The 21117-nt window shown below is 46.1% G+C and overlaps 1 pseudogene; it reads left to right on the forward strand.

Annotated features, from left to right (window-relative positions):
* The window catches only part of LOC137451325 (chloride channel protein D-like), a 90431-nt pseudogene that overhangs the window by 13582 nt on the left and 55732 nt on the right, over positions 1-21117 (forward strand).

Raw genomic sequence — 21117 nt, forward strand, 5'->3', positions numbered from 1 at the left:
TTAACAGTGTTTGGGAGGGATGCCTTACTGGCTCTGAAAGCTCATGGAGCATTAACACCTTGCCAGACCATACCTGAAAGTGGGAGAACAGCACATGCTGTGCAGGACTCTGATGCTTACAGGAGCTTTGCTGCTGCTATGTTTTTCTCTTCACCCTGTATTTTTTTTCCCCCCAAATCCTGTCTTGTTTTTTACATTACCTCCATAGCCTGAACTCTTATTCAAACTGTCTTTCCCCTTTTTATTTGCTCTAGAAGATCCTGCTCAGGTCACAGTCCTTATTTAATTACAACTTGGCAAAGAAGAAAAAGGGCAAAGAAGAAAAAGGGCAAAAAAAACCCCAAACCAGCAAGAAAGAAACTGTTTGATCTGTGAGAACCAGGCAATTCTTCTCCTCTTTTTTGTTTGTGCCTTCATAAACTCACACAATCAGGCAGCTAAAAGAAACGATGTCACAGTGACTTTAACCCAAAATAATCTTGTATAAACCAGTCTGCATTTAAACTTGGAAAGAACCCACTGCAGAATCTTCCACACCCACAACATAACCCAGGGTACCATTCCTTTGACTGGAATTGAATATCTAATCTCCAGCCCATAGATTAGGCAAAGCTGTTCTTCCTAAGTGCCCTTCTGCCCCTTGGCCTGCGCTTGCTTCTCAATTCATCACCTTGCTCTCTGTGAGGAAATCACAATGTAGATAATGTTTTGCCAAGAATCTGGCAGAGCTATCTTTCTTTTTTATTCCCCCCCCCTCTTTTTTTCTTTCTTAATCAAGTTGACTAATGTCTCTGTTCCAAAGGCTCAGTGTTTCCATGGGCAGGGTGGACAATTTAAGGATATATGTGTATGGGCTTATATATTAAACTGTCAAGACTTTTAAAGGTCACATGAGAGGGTTACTGTTTTTTCCAGCTAGCTGTGAAGATAGGCTACTGCTTTAAATATGTAGCCACTGGCTGCAGCCTGCAGGCTGGGGTCAGAGTGGCCAGGCAGAGAGGGACCTGGGGGTACTGGTTGATGGTAGGCTGAACATGAGCCTGCAGTGTGCCCAGGCAGCCCAGAGGGCCAGTTGCATCCTGGCCTGGATCAGGAACAGTGTGGCCAGCAGGAGCAGGGAGTTTAGGAAAGATGTTGACTTGCTGGAGCGCGTCCAGAGAAGGGCAACAAAGTTGGTGAGGGGTTTGGAACACAGCCCTGTGAGGAGAGACTGAGGGAGCTGGGGTTGCTTAGCCTGGAGAAGGGGAGGCTCAGGGGAGACCTTATTGCTCTCTACAACTCCCTGAAGGAAGGTTGTAGCCAGGTGGGGCTTGGTCTCTTCTCCCAGGCAACCAGCACCAGAACAAGAGGACACAGTCTCAGGCTGTGCCAGGGGAGGTTTAGACTCGAGGTGAGAAGAAATTCTTCACAGAGAGAGTGATTGGCCATTGGAATGTGCTGACCAGGGAGGTGGTGGAGTCACCATCATTGGAGGTGTTTAGGAGGAGACTTGATAGGGTGCTTGGTTGCATGGTTTAGTTGATTAGGTGGTGTTGGATAATGGGTTGGACACGATGGTCTTGAAGGTCTCTTCCAACCTGGTCTGGTCTATTCTATCCTGTCCTATCCTATCATTCCCTATCCTATCATTCCCTATCCTTCTAGCTCCCTTTGGGGCTTTGGCAAAACTTGACCTGGGTTTGAAATATCCCAGAGTTAATTTCAGTTAAGCTTTAAGACTGAGCTTCTCCCAGTTCCACCTGTCTCTTGTGGATGCACTCTACCCACAGACTTATAATTGCTGAGCTACAGGGAAATGAAGGCTTGAGATATGATTGTCTGATGGGTAGTGGCAACCACACAGAGCTGGGTCTCAGCTTGAGGGTTTCTATAAATGTGCTTCCTGAGCTGTTTTGTGACAATCCACAGAGTGCATGAAATCTTGTGCTTGGAAAATATTACCCTTGTGTGTTCCACTCATTTTTCTCTGGATGTTTACTGAAAGAGTTTCTTTTTTTTTTTTTTTTTTTTTTTTTTAAAGATTACCTCCACTTATTTAGAAATGCTAATCATGAAATCACAGAATTGTCAGGGTTGGAAGGGACCTCAAGGATCAGCCAGTTCCAAGCCCCCTGCGATGGCCAGGGACACCTCACACTGGATCGGTTGATCAGAGCTACATCCAGCCTGGCTGCAAAAACCTCCAGGGATGAGGCTTCCACCACCGCCCTGGGCAACCTGTGCCAGTCTCTCACCACCCTCATGGGGAAGAACTTCTTCCTAACATCCAATCTGAATCAGAACGTGAGGAGGAAGTTTTTCACCGAGCAAGTCATTCATCATTGGAATGTGCTGCCCAGGGAGGTGGTGGAGTCACCGTCCCTGGAGGCGTTCAAGAGGAGACTGGACGTGGCACTTGGTGCCATGGTCTAGTCATGGGGTCTGAGTTGATAGGTTGGACTCAATGATCCTTGAGGTCCTTTCCAACCTAAGTTATACTGTGATACTGTGGAACGAGTCCAGAGAAGGGCAACAAAGTTGGTGAGGGATTTGGAACACAAGCCCTATGAGGAGAGACTGAGGGAGCTGGGGTTGCTCAGCCTGGAGAAGAGGAGACTCAGGGGTGACCTTATTACTCTCTACAACTACCTGAAGGGAAGTTGTAGACAGGCAGATGTTGATCTCTTCTCCTGGGCAGCCAGTACCAGAACAAGAGGAGACAGTCTCAGGCTGCACCAGGGGAGGTTCAGGTTGGATGTTAGGAAGAAGTTCCATGCAGAGAGAGTGATTGCCCATTGGAATGGGCTGCCTGGGGAGGTGGTGGAGTCGCCGTCATTGGAGGTGTTCAGGAGGAGACTTGATGGGGTGCTTGGTGCCATGGGTTAGTTGTTTAGGGAGTTTGGATCGGTTGATGGGTTGGACACGATGATCTTGAAGGTCTCTTCCAACCTGGTTTATTATTCTATTTATTCTATTCTAGTTTTCTTCCATTTCCTGACACCCTAAAAAGTCCCTCCCCCTCTTTCTTGTAGTCCCCTTCAGATACTGCAAGGCCACAATTAAGTCTCCTCAGAGCCTTCTCTTCTCCAGACTGAATTGACCTCAACTCAGCTAAAAGCCATTTATTTACAATGAAATGTAACTATGTCATATTGAACATGGTTATGTTGAAAAGTATGCAGAAGGTCACCTTGTGTAAAAACTTTCTTTGCTTTTGGTGCCTGCAAAGCAGGCAGTGAAAATCACCTTCTGCTGCGCTTCATTTCAAGACATTTTTGGGTTTGTTCATGTTTACTTCAAAATGATTAGATGGGAATCCAGTAGAAGGACCTGATGAAATGTCTTCACCCACCCAGACTGCAATGTTAGTGTCTCTACTGTATGTATGCTTTGGGTATTATAGCTGTTTAGTATTGCTAGGGTGTCTAGGAACTTCTTGCTGCTGATCCCTGGAAGTGTTCAAGGTCAGCCTGGATGGGGCTTTGAGCAACACGGGGCGGTGGAAAGTGTCCTTGTTCACTGCAGGGGGGTTGGACTAGATGACCTTTAAAGGTGCTTTCCAACCCAAACCACTCTGTAATTTTGTAATTAACCGGACATCAGTCCACTCATAACATCCTCCTTGTAAGCAAAGTGTGTGCAAGTTGGAATCAAGCCTCTAGTGGTTCATACTGAGCAGGGACTTCAAATTTGCATGAATCAGGAAGCAATTCAAATTGACACAGTGGATTGGTTTTGACACACAGCACAATTTGAAGTACCAGCTCTAAAACTAGGTCTTTAATGAAAGACAGATCTCAAGTCCTTGCTGTCCACAAGTTGCAGTCTCAGGCTTGGTAGCTTGCTAGGAGCTCTGGCTGGCCACATCTCTGAGGTCTAAAGGCAAGACAAAGAGACAATTTCCTTCTGGTAACCGCTGGCACTAGTGATTTTAGACATTTTCCTTCATTTTTATGTCTGTTTCTGCAGCTCATGATAATCTGTTTCCTTATTTTAATGCTTTCAGGTGTGTACAATGACAGTCACAGTGCGTTTACCAGGTTTCTTTCCAAGCATCCCAGTCATGAGAAACTACCAGCTGAGAAACTAAACAACTCAGAAATGGAAGTGGGGAGAGTCACTATGTAAATACAATTAGCAACCACTTCTCCCAGTTAGAAGGATTTGGGATGGAAAAATTCTGAAGTGCATCAGAGCTGAATGATGGAAATTAATTTATGTGTAAATACAAGAATCACACTTAATCTTTTAATCGCTGAAATGTCATCACACTCAAACTTTCCCTGTGAGAGGCATTTGCCATCACATCACATCAAAGAAAATGAAAGGAAGAAAGAAACAAAAGGGAGTTAAAGGATGAGAAGGGAGTAAAACGTGGCTGTATGTATCACACAGGCACTTTTCCACTTCAGAATTCCAGTTTTGCTTTGCAGAATCACAGAGTCAGCATGGTTGGAAGAGACCTCAAAGATCATCAAGTCCAACCTGTCACCACAGACCTCATGACTAAGCCGTGGCACCAAGTGCCACGTCCAATCCCCTCTTGAACGTCTCCAGGGATGGTGACTCCACCACCTCCCTGGGCAGCACATTCCAATGGCCAATCACTCTGTGTAGAATTTCTTCCTAACCTCCAGCCTAAACCTCCCCTGGCACAGCTTGAGACTGTGTCCTCTTGTTCTGGTGCTGGTGGCCAGGGAGAAGAGACCAACCTCTGCCTGTCCACAACCTCCCTTCAGGCAGTTGTAGAGAGCAGTAAGGTCTCCCCTGAGCCTCCTCTTCTCCAGGCTAGGCAGCCCCAGGTCCCTCAGCCTCTCCTCATAGGGCTTGTGCTCCAAACCCCTTCTCAGCTTTGTTGCCCTTCTCTGGCCATGTTCCAGCAAGGATGCTGTCATTTGACTTGCAGTACCTGCTTCAGCAGTGTTTGTTATATTCTTTACAGTACAGAACATATTATTTATTTAGAATAAACCTTTATTTAGAATAAACCAAACCAGGTTGGAAGAGACCTTCAAGATCATCGTGTCCAACCCATCAACCAATCCAACCCACCCAAACAGCTAACCCATGGCACCAAGTACCCCACCAAGTCTCCTCCTGAACACCTCCAGTGGTGGTGACTCCACCACCTCCCCGGGCAGCCCATTCCAATGGGCAATCACTCTCTCTGTGTAGAACTTCTTCCTAATATCCAACCTGAACCTCCCCTGGTGCAGCCTGAGACTGTGTCCTCTTGTTCTGGTACTGGCTGCCTGGGAGAAGAGACCATCATCCACCTGGCTACAACCTCCCTTCAGGTAGTTGTAGAGAGTGATAAGGTCACCCCTGAGTCTCTTCTTCTCCAGGCTAAGCAACCCCAGCTCCCTCAGTCTTTCCTCATAGGGCTGTGTTCCAAACCCCTCACCAACTTTGTTGCTCTTCTCTTTACAAAAGCAAACTTTGCCACTCAAGTAGTACCAAGATTTGGTGACTATGACTGCTTGGATCACCACAGGGACAAGCTTTCTTTCCCTCACCCTGACATCCTTTTTTATTTTAAGGGCTAAATGCTTGCAAGAGTGTTCTTTTTCAAAACAGACCTATTTTTGCTCTAAAGGAAAACCATCTGAAACCACGACAATTTCATGGCTTTTTCTGTCTGCCCCTGAATCAAAAATAGTCATGCTGATCCATCCTGGAGGCTCAGTCGTCTTAGTGCCAGCTTTTCTTTTGGTGTGGCTGCAAGTTATAAAGAGTACATCCTGTTGCAAAGGGGGAGGTCTGAAGCACCAGATTGTCCTGGGCTTTGCAAGGCCATGCATGTGCTGAAGGTAGTGATGATGTCTTTAGTAAGCTTGTTTAAGAAGGACATTGAAACACTTGAGTGTGTCCAGAGAAGGGCAACAAGGCTGGGGAGAGGCCTTGAACACAAGCCCTACGAGGAGAGGCTGAGGGAGCTGGGATTGTTTAGCCTGGAGAAGAGGAGGCTCAGGGGTGACCTCATTGCCCTCTACAACTACCTGAAAGGTGGTTGTAGCCAGGAAGGGGCTGGCCTCTTCTCCCAGGCAACCAGCACCAGAACAAGAGGACACAGTCTCAAGCTGCGCCAGGGGAGGTGAGGAGGAAGTTCTTCACCGAGCGAGTCATTCGGCATTGGAATGGGTTGCCCAGGGAGGTGGTTGAGTCATCGACCCTGGAGGCGTTCAAGAGGAGATTGGACGTGGCACTTGGTGCCATGGTCTAGTCATGGGGTCTGTGTTGATAGGTTGGACTCGATGATCCTCGAGGTCCTTTCCAACCTAAGCTATACTGTGATACTGTGATAGTGTAATAAGGTACAAGTCTGAACATGGAAAAGAGGCTTGTTCCTTCTTCTCCTCTTCTGAGAAATTTAAATAAGGGAATTATGCTTGCAGTCGTGAGACTTTGGTTTAGCTCATCTCAGCCCTTCTAACCCAAACCATTCTATGGTTCTTAGTGCTCCAGAGGCAGGTAAATAGGAATTTTTGGAGATCCAACAGGTTAGTAATTGCCAATGTTGCCATTTGCAAGATATCTAGTAAAACTTCTATCAAAAAAAATAAAAAGGTAAGATATTTAGTGTTGTCTTTGGTACTCCAGCTCTGGAGTGTGTCTTTCAAACCATGGCAGTACAAGATGGGGCTGTATGTGGCTATGTCGGTATGACAGGGCTTGAGCACCTCTCCTATAAGGACAGACTGAGGGAGTTGAAGATGTTTGGTCTGGAGAAGAGAAAGCTCTGAGGAGACTTATTGTGGCCTTCCAGTATCTGAAGGGGGCTACAAGAAAGCTGGGGAGAGACTTCTTAGAGTGTCAGGTAATGATAGGACTAGGGGGAATGGAACAAAACTGGAAACAGGTAGACTCAGACTGGATGTTAGGAAGAAGTTCTTCCCCATGAAGGGTGGTGAGACACTGGCACAGGTTGCCCAGGGAGGTGGTGGAAGCAGTGGAAGCCTCATCCCTGGAGGTTTTTGCAGCCAGGCTGGATGTGGCTCTGAGCAACCTGACCTAGTGTGAGGTGTCCCTGCCCATGGCAGGGGCGTTGGAATGAGATGATCCTTGGGATCCCTTCCAACCCTTACAGTTCTATGATTTTATGACAGCGCTCCCTTCTAGCATAGCTTATCCTCATTCATAGACACAGGACAAATGCTTTTGGTAGTGTTTTGTAGCACTCCCAGCAAGTCTTGATATTGCAAGGAGGAGGAGGAAGCTGTGGGCAGGCAGGAGAAGGAGGTAAAGAAGTGATGGGCTTCTGCCATTAGCAGTTCTTTGTAGGGCACATGTGTTCCTGGAGCATGCAGGAGCCACTGGCACCAGGCAGCAATCTGTCTCTACTAAGCAGACTGATTGCAAACAGAAGGAGTCAGTGGTACAAAACCCTGTGTGTAAACAACCCCTTACATCTCCATTCTCACTGCTTTGTTCTTCTTGCTCAACCATCTATTTTAATTGTAAACCCCCTTTCTTCTGTTGTTTCTCTCTCTTTGTTACTTTGGCATTGCTGCTGGCTTCAAACTGCCTCTGAGATGTGCTGGGTTTTGTGTGTGCACTTCTTTACTGGTACTAAAGGCACTTGCTAAGACCTTGGGGCTTTGCTGGAAGTGGTTTACACAGCCTTATGATTTCTAAAGCAGGATGGAGAAAGAAACTTTTTTCTTCTTTTTTTAATTGGCCATTATGAAATTGGAATATGCTCTTGTGGGAGTGGTTGGATTAATGTAATAAGCAAATACAAGATTGGGAAGTGTCTTGTGTGCCTTTGGCTGCCAATCTGGGGTCTGGAAGACATTTTATTGCATTAGATGTTGGCTGCATTTTAAGTTTTCCTTGTAGTTCTGAGAAGGGACCAGGTGGGTCAAACACCACAGATCTCCTGCTCTTTGTCCCAGAAACAGAGTTCTTAATGTTACTGTGCACGTCCAAAGCACGCTGGGTGCTTTCCAAGCTGGAAGAAGGAAGTTGTACCTGCTTGGAGACTGCAACTGCTCCACATGAGAGAGGTTGAGAAAGTGTCCAGGAACAGTAGTGCTGTACAGAAAGGCTGGTCATGGTCAGCATCAGAACTGGCAGTCTAAGTAGCAAGATGTTGAAATACCTGGTGGCAGCACTTACTGCAAGGAGAGCTTGAAGAATGTGTTTGGCAAACATCTTTTGGATGTGGTTTCCAAATGAGGCAAACATCTTTTAGATATGCAGCCTGTGCTGCTGTGGAGGAGGCAACCTGTAAGGCCTTCCAGCTCTCCATGGTGCTCTCCTGTGCAGAGCTGCCTGAGTGTAGATGCATCTGCAAGCCTGGGATGCTGTGCTTACCCCACTCAGCAATGCTACATGTCTGGTTTGCTCATCCTGTTCTTTAGAGTTACAGTGATATGTATGGACAAGGAGGTCAAGGCCAGGCTGGGCATTTCAATCAGCTATTTCCACCCCTGCCCCAGTTTTCTTGGTTTAGGCAGCGTCATGTGCTGCTTGTTTCTGTGATTCTGTGAGATTCTGAGTTTCAGCAGCAGGAGGTTTATGCAGGGGAAGAATATGGGCATTAATAAACCAGATTTATTAGTTTAGTAGAATAATTCATAAACTGGTCCAGTAAACTAGATTTATTAGTTAATAAAACAACTTAATTGGGAGATGTAAAGGCAAGCAGGCTTTTGGTGTAAAATTTATATCAAATAAATATGTTCTGTATGGGCACTAAGGTAAATTACATATATATATATATTTCATTTTTAATATTGAAGCATAAATCAGTTCAAGAGGGAAATTGCAGCATGTAGCTGTTCATCAAGCACATGGATTGGTCCAGATGGAGTCAGATACTCTAATCAACCCTTCAATCAAGGTAAGGGAAGCCAAGTAAGTGATTGACACCTGGGAACAAACTGAATTCATGCAACTTGAGCTGACACCCAAGTGAGGTAGGTTTTCTTCAAAGAAATGTAGTGCTCCCTTTTGAGAGATATAGCAGAACTAAAATCTATATCTGAATCAAACATGCTGGGAAAGTGCCTGAGTTGTGATGTCTGAAAGGAATGAGGAAAGGATCTTTGAGGTCCCTTCCAACCTTAGGAATATACTGAATATACTGAAAGAACTCTGCTGAAGTAGGGTGGTTGCCTTTTTTTGGCTTAAATGGCTGCAGTTTCTCCTTGGCTAGGTCAAGGTTAACAGGGTAGACTGGAAAGAATAAAGGTTCCCTGTTTTGCCCCAGATGCTGAAGCTGTCATGTAAACTCCAATTCACTGGTCTGTGTACTTGGCTGTTTGTTTTGGTTTTTATCAGGCTTAGGAAAATGAAAACTGCTACAGACTATTTGTGTAAGGTGTCTTTTAATGCTTTGTGTCCCTATGAGGAGAGGCTGAGGGAGCTGGGGTTGCTTAGCCTAGAGATGAGGAGGCTCAGGGGAGACCTTATTGCTCTCTACAGCTCCCTGAAGGGAGGTTTGTAGCCAGATGGATGTTGGTCTCTTCTCCCAGGCAACCAGAGCAAGAGGACACAGTCTCAAGCTGCACCAGGGGTGGTGTAGGCTGGAGGTTAGGCAGAAGTACTTCATAGAAAGAGTGATTGGCCACTGGAATGGGCTGCCTGGTGGAGGTAGTGGAGTCACCATCCCTGGAGGTGTTTAGGAAGAGTCTGGATGGGGTGCTTGGTGCTATGGTTTAGTTGATTAGATGATGTTGGGTGATAGGTTGGACGCAATGATCTCATAGGCCTTTTCTGGTCTGTTCTGTTCTGTTCTATTCTGTTCTGTTCTATTCTGTTCTGTTCTATTCTATTCTATTCTCTGTGTTGCAGCTGCTGTTCTTCCAGTTGAAAATGGGAAGCAAGAGATCACTCATGAGGAGTTTGGATCCGCATCCCTCTGCGACGCCCATCCTGGACAGCAGGTTCTGCTGCTGCCAGTGGCCTGGTTATTCCTGGACTGTAAGCTTCATGAGTCTTGGTTTGAGCTCCCTGTACAAAAGGCTTGTGTTGAGTAGCAACAGTCTGAATTGCAAGTTGAAAACTTGGCAATAGCAAAGTTATGATTGCTTGAAAGAGGTTTTGTAGGTGGAACGGGATGGTTTGCTTGGAAAGAGATACTAAAATTGAGGAAAAGAGTGAAGAAAAATCATCTGAGAATAACTGTGAAAGAACCATAGCCAAAACTGTGTACATTCCAAGTGTAGATCATTTGAATCCTTTGACGGGCCCAGAGAGAGCCTCTGCTGCTGGCTCCATCTCATTTACTGTAGAAACAAGTGATTCAGGTCCAGGGTTTTCATCTCTTTCTTATGCACATAATAGCCTGAATCTTCATCTTGAACTTCAACACCCTAGACTTTGGAGGAGACTGCAGTTGTGTCTTCTGTTGTATGTTTCAGCAAGCTGTTGTAGACTAGAACAAAGTTCTTGCAGTCATGTGGAGAGTTCAGTGTTCAGCAAGCAAGAAATCATGGGTGGAGAGTGAGTATTCACATGAGGTAATTCAAACACTGAAAATACCAGAACAAGAGGACACAGTCTCAAGCTGTGCCAGGGGAAGTTTAAGCTCGAGGTGAGGATAAAGTTCTTCACTGAGAGAGTCATTTGTCATTGGAATGTGCTGCCCAGGGAGGTGGTGGAGTCGCTGTCCCTGGAGGTGTTCAAGATGAGATTGGATGTGGCACTTGGTGCCATGGTCTAGTCATGAGGTCTGTGGAGACAGGTTGGACTCGATGATCTTTGAGGTCTCTTCCAACCTTAGTGATACTGTGATACTCTGAAAAGAAATTAGTTGTGTGTACAACCTTCTGCCTTTGCCCTGCCCCAGAATATTGACCTCCTCCCCCTCCCAAACTGCTGTCTAAATCAGTGTTTAATATGCAGGTTTTTGCTGCAACATGGCATACATGGCTGAACAGATCTTGGTAGGCAAGTCCATCAGTCAGCACCCAAGGGTTTTGCCCCAGTGACCTGATTTTTGTAGCCATTCTAGAACTACATCCATCAATAAAATGAATAAACTGGGGGGGAAATGTGCAATGGTGCAAGATGATGCTCCCCAAATTGGCTAATATCCTTCATATCTGTGGCTATTGTATAATTCACCATTTCTGGAAGGTGAATGTCTGTGCAAATCCAGTTCATTGGCTGATGCTGGAGACTATTTAATTCCTTGTACAAGGAATGCTGTGTGTCACACCAGCAATTACATCCCCAAATCTGCTACATTTTGGCTTTGTAACATGTGGCTAGTTTGAGGACTCCTAGGTTCTCTTCACAGCATCATTCCTGGTTACCTTTGGGCAGGTCATTGATACTTCATTCTCCCCATTTATAACACAGCTGTAACATTTTACTTGCCAGGTTTACAGGGCACAGACTTAATTTGAAGACATTATGTAAGGCTGGAGCTCTGGAGGTGCAGGATTTTTACCTGAAGTGTCCCAGTGTGACCTATATTTCCAGTAAGGCTCATTCTTTGAAGGACATTAAGACAGACATGGTAAATCTGGCAGTTTCATGCTAGTGATTGGCACTAAATAAATGCTTATGCTAAGGAGGGATGCTAGAGCTTTTCTTGGGAGAGATGTTGCTACAGAAGTTGGCAAAACTAATCTGGAATCAGCAGAAGCATTAGAAGCATTTCTAGCAAACACTGTCATTGGCAAGAGGACTGATCCTCTTCTTCATGCATACAGGTACAGAGGGGCTTTGCATGGCAGGACCACTGGCTTGATCCTCAGTTCCATTGTTGGTGTTCAAGCTAATGAATACAGAGCATGGATTGATCCAGGTCTCTCTGCTGCCATTGGAGCTGCCTCCTTTCTCAGCGGTGTGTCAAGACCAACTCTCTCCCTCACTGTGATAATGGTAAGTGTAGCCAGGATGCCACATGGTTTGTGTGCTCAGGGTTGAGTTGAGCTTTTGCTGCTGCAGTGAAATGAACAGGTGATGTCCTGTGCACAGTGAACTCCAGAGGGGGAAAAAAACCCCAAACTGTTGGCCTGGCTATTTCCAGTTTGCCTGAAGAGTTGTCTGGGGTTTTGTTTGTTTTCTTTAGTTTGTTTTGGTTTGTTTTTCTTGGACCTTTTATTTGTGTAGTGTAAGCTTGTAAATAAGAGTGTGACTGAGCAAATCTGCTACTTTGTTAAATTTTGGTGGGGTTACAGAGGTGATAATGGCATCAGTGGTTTCCAAAGAGAACCTCAGAGTGACACTATCTTCTTTTTCTTCTGAAATAGTAAATCACACTGCTTCTCTTGTGAACTGGCTGCTGTGGGGGCTGAGGACCTTGTGCAGTGCACCCTTTTGTTGTGTCTGGATATGGCCTTCTGGAGGGAGTAAGTGAAGGACTTGCAGCAGTAGAGGCAGGTGATGCAATGGGAAGCCTCCTGCACGTCTCTGGTAAACTTATGCCTTATGGATTTCAAAATGTTGAGATTGATTGGAACACATTTCATCTTTCTGCTTCCTGCTCCTCCTCCTCTAAGAGCAAACCACTTTGAGTCTGTGCTACAACACTTTCCAGGCAAACCTCTGAAATCTAAAGGATCTGCAAATAATACTCTTATCATCAGAGAGGATGTTCTCTCCCTGGTTGCAACACCTGGGGATGGGGAGTTGTAAGGCACAGCTGAAATTCAGCTTAGTCAACAGAGAAGGGATGTTGAGGTCACAAGGGGGAAGCTTTCACCCTTCCACAGCAGGACATTCAAGTCCTGTGAGTCTCACTCTATGTGGAAACTTCATCCATGACTAAACCCAGTCTTGGCTGCCTGGCTGGCATTGCCCAAAAGGATCTCATTAAAATCTTTGCAGGTGTCAGAATTCACCCAGAGTGGCCAAGCCAGGACTTTCCCTCCTGGAACACAATGTTTGATGAAGTAGCTGTTTATCAGCACTCACTCCCAACCGGGTTCATTTTGGAGATAAGTTGTGCAAATTGTGCAGGAAGCATTTTTGGATGTTTTAGCTTGAAAGGTGTCAAGGGTGTCTAGCAATAGGACAAAGGGGAATGGATTTAAGCTGAGGGAGAGTAGGTTTAGAGTGGATTTTAGGAAGAAGTTCTTCAGTATGATGAGGGTGGTGAGACTCTGGAATGGATTGCCCAGAGAGGTTATGGATGCCTCCCCATGGAGGTGTTCAAGGCCGGGTTGGATGAGGCTTTGAGCAGCTCAGTCTAGTTGTGAAGTGCCTCTGCCCATGGCAGGGAGCTTGGAGTAGATGATCTCTAAAGTCTCTTCCAACCTGAGCCATTCTATAATAAGGAGATTAATTATGGTAACATTCCTGCTTCAGTGTACTCTTGGTACTTCACCCCCACCTCATTCCATCAAGTACAAATGCACTCTGGTGTTTTTGTTTCTGTTATTGCAGTTACTTTGGAAGTTACTGTATGATTGGTTGGCCAGCTGCTAAGTCTGTAAGATTTGAAGGGGGAAGGTGCCTGTACACTAGCTGTGATTATTTGTGGAGCCCCAGTTACCACTGATATAATGTCTTTTCCAAAGCAGGCCTGAATTTTCTTGCAATGGGTCAATACATTTTAATTTAAGCATCATTTGTAAATCACTACTTTATGATTTTGCTGCAGGTACAAGTCCTTAGTGGCAAAAGCAGTTGACTGACATCTTCCTTAGCTTTGTGGCCATGAGGATGTGCTCATTGCAGGGAAGTGAGAAGTGATTGTGTGCCAGAATGCTTGCTGGGCTTGGATGAGACAATAGTTTCATTAGGCTGCAGCAGAGAGACAAAGCTGAGACACCTGGAGAAGACTGAGAGAGGATTTATTAAATGCTTCTAAATATCTGAGGGCTGGAGGTCAAGAGGGAGGGGACAGGCTCTGCTCAGCTGCACCCTGTGATAGGACAAGGGGCAATGGATATAAACTACCGCACAGGAGGTTCCACCTCAACATGAGGAGGAACTTCTTCACTGTGAGGGTCACAGAGCACTGGAACAGGCTGCCCAGAGAGGTTGTGGAGTCTCCTTCTCTAGAGACTTTCAAGACCCCCCTGGACACATTCCTGTGTGACCTCTGCTGGGTTTTACGGTCCTGCTCTGACAGGGGGGTTGGACTCGATGGCACAGTCTCCAACCATGCCAGGGGAAGTTTAGGCTGGAGGTGAGGAGAAAGGTCTTCACAGAGAGAATTGCTGGCCATTGGAATGTGTGGCCCAGGGAGGTGGTGGAGTTGCCATCCCTGGAGGTGTTCAAGAGGGGATTGGACGTGGCACATGGTGCCATGGTTTAGTAGTCATGAGGTGTTGGGTGACAGGTTGGACTTGATGATCTTTGAGGTCTTTTCCAACCTTATTGATTCTATGATTCTATCTTCAGAGGTGTCTTCCAACCCCTAACATCCTGTGAGCTTTGATTTTAGTCGCTTCAGTTTCTCCTTGCTTTCCCCATTACCTGCACTTGTTCTTTTTCCTGGTGCCTCCCTCTGTGAGCATGCACGTATGGCCTCTGCAAAACAACAGCTGGAAGCTGGGAAGAGAGCTGGGGGAATCTCAGCTGGGGAGGCAGGAGGCAAACGCCGAGGAGCTCACTGCAATGCGTTCTGAATTCCCCTAGGTGTCACGGTCTAACTCCTCTGCGCCTCTCCCCGCGCAGGCAGATCGCGGTTCAATTCATGTGCATCCAAGACAAATAGTTGCATTGCTTGAGGAAATATTAATTTTTGAGAAGAAAAAAAAAGGTCTTGGACATGACAATGCAAAAACATAATTAAAAGGTTGTGCCCTCAAACCATAAAATGCACTTTCCCCCCCCCTCTATATTTTTTTGTCTATAGTGTCTGATGGGTTCAAAAAGAATTAAGAATGTTTGCTTTGGCTTTTTGCACAGGCTTCCTTTGGAAGCAGTTATGAATGTGAGGCTTGGAGTGAACAGGTTTGTAAGATGCTTTTCTGTTTGGGTTTCTTTTCCTTTCTTTCTTTCCTCCTCATTTTTTTTCCTTCTCATGTCAAACCCCACAGGCGTCTGCCCACCTCTTCTTTCTGTGCTGCCTCTTTCTGCCCCCCCACCATGCTGACACTTGACCAGCATCCCAACTCTGTGGCAAACAGTAAATGACATTTTCCTTGGCGAGCACAAGGACCAGCCTTATGACTTGCCTTCCCACAGCCTTCTGTCTCCCACGCCTTCTTAATTGTCGTGTGTCCTGAGCTTGCTGGCCTCAGGGTGCCTCGATGTGGGAGGGGGAATGCCACCTTCCTGCGGTGCGTTTTGTCTCTGGGTCATTCTGTACTTTTGTTGTTCCTTTTCTTTGTTTTTGCCTCTCAATTACACTGCCTCGCAAGGGTTAAAGAGGAAAGGTGGCACTGGGCTAGCCTAGGATTAGTGCTTTTGTCCAGCACTGATGATGCCTCTGTCTGCAAGCTGCGAGAAGCTTGATTTACACCCATTTGCATCCTTTGTTCCCTGAGTTGTCTTTCTATTTGTTTTACGTGGAAAATAGCCCAGGCTCTCTCTGCTTTCTTGCCTCTTCTGTTCAAACAGAATTAAAGCAGTATATCAATTTATTGGCTTAATTTATTTCTCCAAGAAATCTCTTCTGATAGACATGGGGAATGCAATTAATCCTGAAAACGTTAAGACTCAAAACCACCTCTGAGTACAAAACACTGAAATATCAGGCTTTAGACAGGCTCAAGGAGAAAAGAAGAGTATTCCTTAGGATTTGGAAGGGCTTATCCTGTGATGTTTTGCACATCTGTCAGAACATGAACATTTCCTCCTGTTACCTGCTGCTGCTTTACTTGGCTGCTAGCAGGGCAAAGTGTCCTAGAGAAAGGAGGGAGGATGACTTTGGTGGTGCAAGTGCTCTTTGTCATGTGAAGCAGCAGTGTCCATTTGCCTTGGGCAGCTTCCAACGTCTGGGCTTTTCCCTCTTCCCTTCTCCTCCTCGAGCTGGAGAGTAAGGATGGAAGCAGCTTGTGCTAGGAAATAGTTGTCTTGTTTGGCCACTATCCAGGGTTTGCCTCTCTCTGACCTATGGATTCCCAGGACTGTTGTGTAGGCAACAAGGAGGGTCTGCAAAGGGAGATGGATGTTACTCAAGGAGGTGCTCCTGCAGAGCTTGCCTTATGTGAGACTTGTTCAGTCTCACAGTCATCTTGGATCTTGCTCTAGTAAGAGAAGGGAACAATAGAAATACCTTTTAAGCTGCTGACTTTAAAGCACCAAATTCAGTGCAGGTGGTTTTCTGTTTCCACCTAATGTGTCTTTATCTTTTTACTGGGCTTGTGTACCAGTGCCCTTATGTTCTCCCCAAATGGAGAAGCAGCTGACCCTGCAGCAGTGGGGCTTGAGACCCGTGGTGCTGTCATGCTGTGGGCTTTAGAAAATGGAGGGTCTTGGATTTTGGTCCATGACAGCTCTTCAGGGCAGATCTCAGGACATGAGTAACTACAGGAGGCAGGACATTTTGCACAATGTCAAATGAAATGATTTAGTTGGTCCTTCTGGCCTTAAAAGAAACCAGTCTTGGTTTTGGTATCTGACTAGCTGAAGAGAAGGGTGTTCCCTTCCAAGCTCATAATGCCATCCAAAGCGCAATGCTTTCCATGACAAGGATTGTAATGTGCTCAGATGTGAGAAGAAAAGTTCTCAGCGTGCTGATGACACTTTTGGTGTACCAGCAGGCAGGGGACAGGCTGGCTTGAAATACATCATTTTCATGTCCATGTGAAAAACCTTATGGTCAAATAAGACCAATATAATCTTGTGAGCCAATACAGCAAAAGGTTCTTCAGTGCCTAGCTGTGTGGTAGGAGTGACTAGAAACATGGAAGTCTGCAGAACTTGGTTTTTTTTTCAGCACCATCCTGGTTAGAAAGATTTAAAACTTCTGCTCTGTTTTTGGCTGACAATGAAGCCTTCTCACCTGGCTTTAAAAAACCTTGGACATTTCATCAAAAAGCTGAACAGGGAGGTGGTCTTGCATCCCCTTGCTTGCTTGCATCCCCTTGCTTGCTTGCATCCCCTTGCTTGCTTGCATCCCCTTGCTTGCTTGCATCCCCTTGCTTGCTTGCATCCCCTTGCTTGCTTGCATCCCCTTGCTTGCTTGCATCCCCTTGCTTGCTTGCATCCCCTTGCTTGCTTGCATCCCCTTGCTTGCTTGCATCCCCTTGCTTGCTTGCATCCCCTTGCTTGCTTGCATCCCCTTGCTTGCTTGCATCCCCTTGCTTGCTTGCATCCCCTTGCTTGCTTGCATCCCCTTGCTTGCTTGCATCCCCTTGCTTGCTTGCATCCCCTTGCTTGCTTGCATCCCCTTGCTTGCTTGCATCCCCTTGCTTGCTTGCATCCCCTTGCTTGCTTGCATCCCCTTGCTTGCTTGCATCCCCTTGCTTGCTTGCATCCCCTTGCTTGCTTGCATCCCCTTGCTTGCTTGCATCCCCTTGCTTGCTTGCATCCCCTTGCTTGCTTGCATCCCCTTGCTTGCTTGCATCCCCTTGCTTGCTTGCATCCCCTTGCTTGCTTGCATCCCCTTGCTTGCTTGCATCCCCTTGCTTGCTTGCATCCCCTTGCTTGCTTGCATCCCCTTGCTTGCTTGCATCCCCTTGCTTGCTTGCATCCCCTTGCTTGCTTGCATCCCCTTGCTTGCTTGCATCCCCTTGCTTGCTTGCATCCCCTTGCTTGCTTGCATCCCCTTGCTTGCTTGCATCCCCTTGCTTGCTTGCATCCCCTTGCTTGCTTGCATCCCCTTGCTTGCTTGCATCCCCTTGCTTGCTTGCATCCCCTTGCTTGCTTGCATCTGTTTAAAAGATGCAGAGATGCTGTGCTGAGGGATAAGATTTAGCACCAGACTTGGTGGAGTTAGATAATGGTTGGACTGGAGGATCTTAAAGGTCTTTTCCAACCAAAACAATTCTATGATTCTATTCTATATGAGAAATGGGGTGGGAGAATTAAACTGTCTTGCTATAAGCTTTTGTATTTAATATCAGCATTTTTGTGTAAGGAATGAAATATTTCCCATGAAACACCAAGGAGGCTTTCTAGGTATGTTAGAGGAAGGAGGGGGCGGTGCATAGTGGGAGATGTAGTTGAATCTGAGAGGCCAAGCCAGATCCAAGTGTAACATTCTCCAGAGATGTCAAAATACCATTCCAAATGAAAGCTTTTCAGGATTTAACCTGAAAAAATCATGCTCTATAGGGATGCTAATTGATTTGTCAAGTCACTGGAACATTCCACTACAAAAATGTATGCTTGTAGGGAAAAATGGAAGAACAACTTATTTTTTTTCCCCCCTCTGTGTGGATGGTAGCCTTGTGAACCCAGCCCAAGAAAGTCCAAACAGGTCCCCTCTGATTCATTCATTCATCCCCAGTAATGAAGAACTGCAGCTCTGGGACAGTCTGCAGGTGATGCAAAAAATTAGAGGAGAATCCAGCTTTATCTCCAATATAGCTGTTTCAGCTTTGGCCCCAGGTCTTGCTCAGTAGAGATGACTGAACTGTACACGGATTCCACTGGCATCCACCTTTCAGGGAGTTCAGTGGTGCCTCTGAAATACTGAAGTGGAGCCTGCTGCTCTGGTTTCACTGCACACATCGGGAACGAAGCTGTAATGCCAGAAGATAACACTTCCATGCAGTCATTTTTCTGGCTCGAGCTTTCAGTAGCTTTAAAGGTCTTGCACAAATAAAGAGATCTAGGGTATTACACCCTACAATTGTACATTTGGGACGTGTAACACAAACCCTAATGGAAGTTCATGAGAATTTAATGTGCAGAAGTTATTTTTAATCCCTAGTATCTTATCTGGTTTTAATTTCTGGGTTCGAACTACAACGTGCAGTTGGGCTGTCTCAGGCACTAAATTCTTTGCCAAACTTAATTTGTTTCCAAATTAAAGACATTTTTCAGTTACATTGTCACCAAAAAAAAAAAAAAAAGAGAAAAAAGGCATCTGAAACCATTAAATTTTGTCTTATTTTTAACTTAAAACCCTTCAGAATGTTGCCAATAGTTGTTGGTTGGTTTTTTTGTTCCCCCCCCCCAAATTTCAAGGAAATGATTTATCTCCAGGACAAAAGCTACCACAAGAAGTCTATCTCTTTTCTCCAGCCTGAGGCATTTATCATCATCTTGAATTAAAACCCCCATGTAAGAGGGTGCACTGATGAATGGGGGCTGGGTGCCAGAAATCCCTCTTTGATTATTGGACCCAGCTGAAACAGGAGCAAGTTGTTATACAACTCAGCAGCTGCTGGTCTGAACATGGTCTGTTGGTGGGAAGGAGACTCCTGCTGTAGGTCATGAGAGAAGCAAACCCCTGAGGAGGAGCATGGCCTCCTCTCTGCTCAAGATGGGCAGAACAACCTGTTCTGTTAGAATAGAATAAACCAGGTTGGAAGAGACCTTTGAGATCATCAAGTCCAACCTATCACCCAACACTTTCTAATCAAATAAACCATGGCACCAAGTACCCTATCAAGTCTCTTCCTAAACACCTCCAGGGATGGTGACTCCACCACCTCCGTGGGCAGCCCATTTCAATGGCCAATCACTCTTTCTGTGAAGTACTTCTTAATATCCAACCTAAACCTCCCCTGGTGCAGCTTAAGACTGTGTCCGCTTGTTCTGGTGCTGGTTGCCTGGGAGAAGAGACCAACCTCCACACGGCTACAAACCTCCCTTCGGTAGCTGTAGACAGCAATAAGGTCTTCCAGCACTTAGATGTGTCCAATCTCATGCCCTTGGACTCTGCCCATCTGTCCAGGCTGTCAAGGTCCCTCTGCAGAGCTCTTCTACCCTCTAACAGATCAACTCCTGCCCCCAGCTTGGTGTCATCTGCAAACATACTGATGATGTTGCACTTTAAATGTTTTCCTTGGTTGTATGTGGAAGAAGAATAAAACTGGGACCAGGATGTGCAGGGTGGTGATGGTGAATGCACATTAGAGGTGTGCTGCTGTGGCAAGCAAGACTGAAGGCAGGTGGGCACTCAAAGAGAACCTGTGAGGTCACACAGAAAAACAAAAGCATTGCAGAAAAGAGGAGTACAAATGGTAGCCAGTGGGACCTGTCCTAATGATGGCTCTTTTCTGATTTTATACTATGAAAGAGTGATGATGGAAGAACTCTTGAGTGCCTGGTGCCTGTGTTTCAGGCAAGGTTGTGGAGCCAGACCTGAGCTGCTTCCTTGCATCTCTCAAACAAACAAAAATCAAAACCCCCAAGACCCCAAATTGGCAGCAGCCAGCTAGGTTGTTGTCAACTGGTGAGCTCTGCAGCAGCAGGTGACTTCTGCAGGTACTGGTGCACCCTGTGGAACAGCAGTGTCTGACTTTAGAGAAGAGGATGTTGCACAGCTGTAGGGATAGCTGGAGTGGAGTTGTCTGGTACTTCAGATCATACAACACAAAGACTGACCTCAGGCTACTGTGGTTATACTGCTCCCATCACATGCTCTTCTTCAGCCTGACCCTTGTTCAAAGAAAAGAGAATTTGTTGGGAAGGCTTGAGTCATACTTTCCCCTTTCTCTTCCTTGTGTCGCAGAGTGTTTGCAATACTTGGAAGGGAACAAAGACAAGTGAAAGAAGCAACTGTTAAAAATGAACACATCCTGGTGGTGCAGTTTGGCACCACAGACCTTGGGACATCTCTGATCGTGCCTTCCTCTGACTTGTTCAAGATGGAGGGGCATGAAAAGGCACATTTGGCTCCTGGGGCAAGCACAGCCTGATGCTCTGGAGAGAACATAAGTAATAATGAGCACACAGCTGTCTGTTGGGAGAGCCGTTCCTGTGTGAGAAAGTAATAGAGGCTCATGGCAGGTCATGTCAGCATCTGCTGGGCTACACTGGTGTGGAGAAGATTTTGATCCTCACTTCAGAAGGAGTACACATGTACGTGCTCTGGATCAGGGAGCACTTTCTGCTCTGCTGGTGGAAAAGACACGTCCTGACCAGAGGGGCAGGCAGACATGTCCACTCTACAGTCACGTTCAGATTCTTCCCTCCCCAGATGCTTAAAAGCAGTTCAGTACATTTCCTCCAGCAGGGTCACTCAGTCCTGAATTTGGCTTTGGCCAAGATTCTCCACACAGCTACACTCTTTAACTCCTCAGGAGAGAACGCCACGTGGTCGCTTTTCCACCTGATTTCGGTGGGGAAAGGAGAAATCTTTGGCAGAAGCTGTGGCAAATGCGTAGC

This window comes from Melanerpes formicivorus, unplaced genomic scaffold, assembly GCF_026170545.1.
Source record: "Melanerpes formicivorus ecotype bairdi unplaced genomic scaffold, bMelFor1.0.p_v2 SCAF_42, whole genome shotgun sequence".
Lineage (NCBI taxonomy): Eukaryota > Metazoa > Chordata > Aves > Piciformes > Picidae > Melanerpes > Melanerpes formicivorus.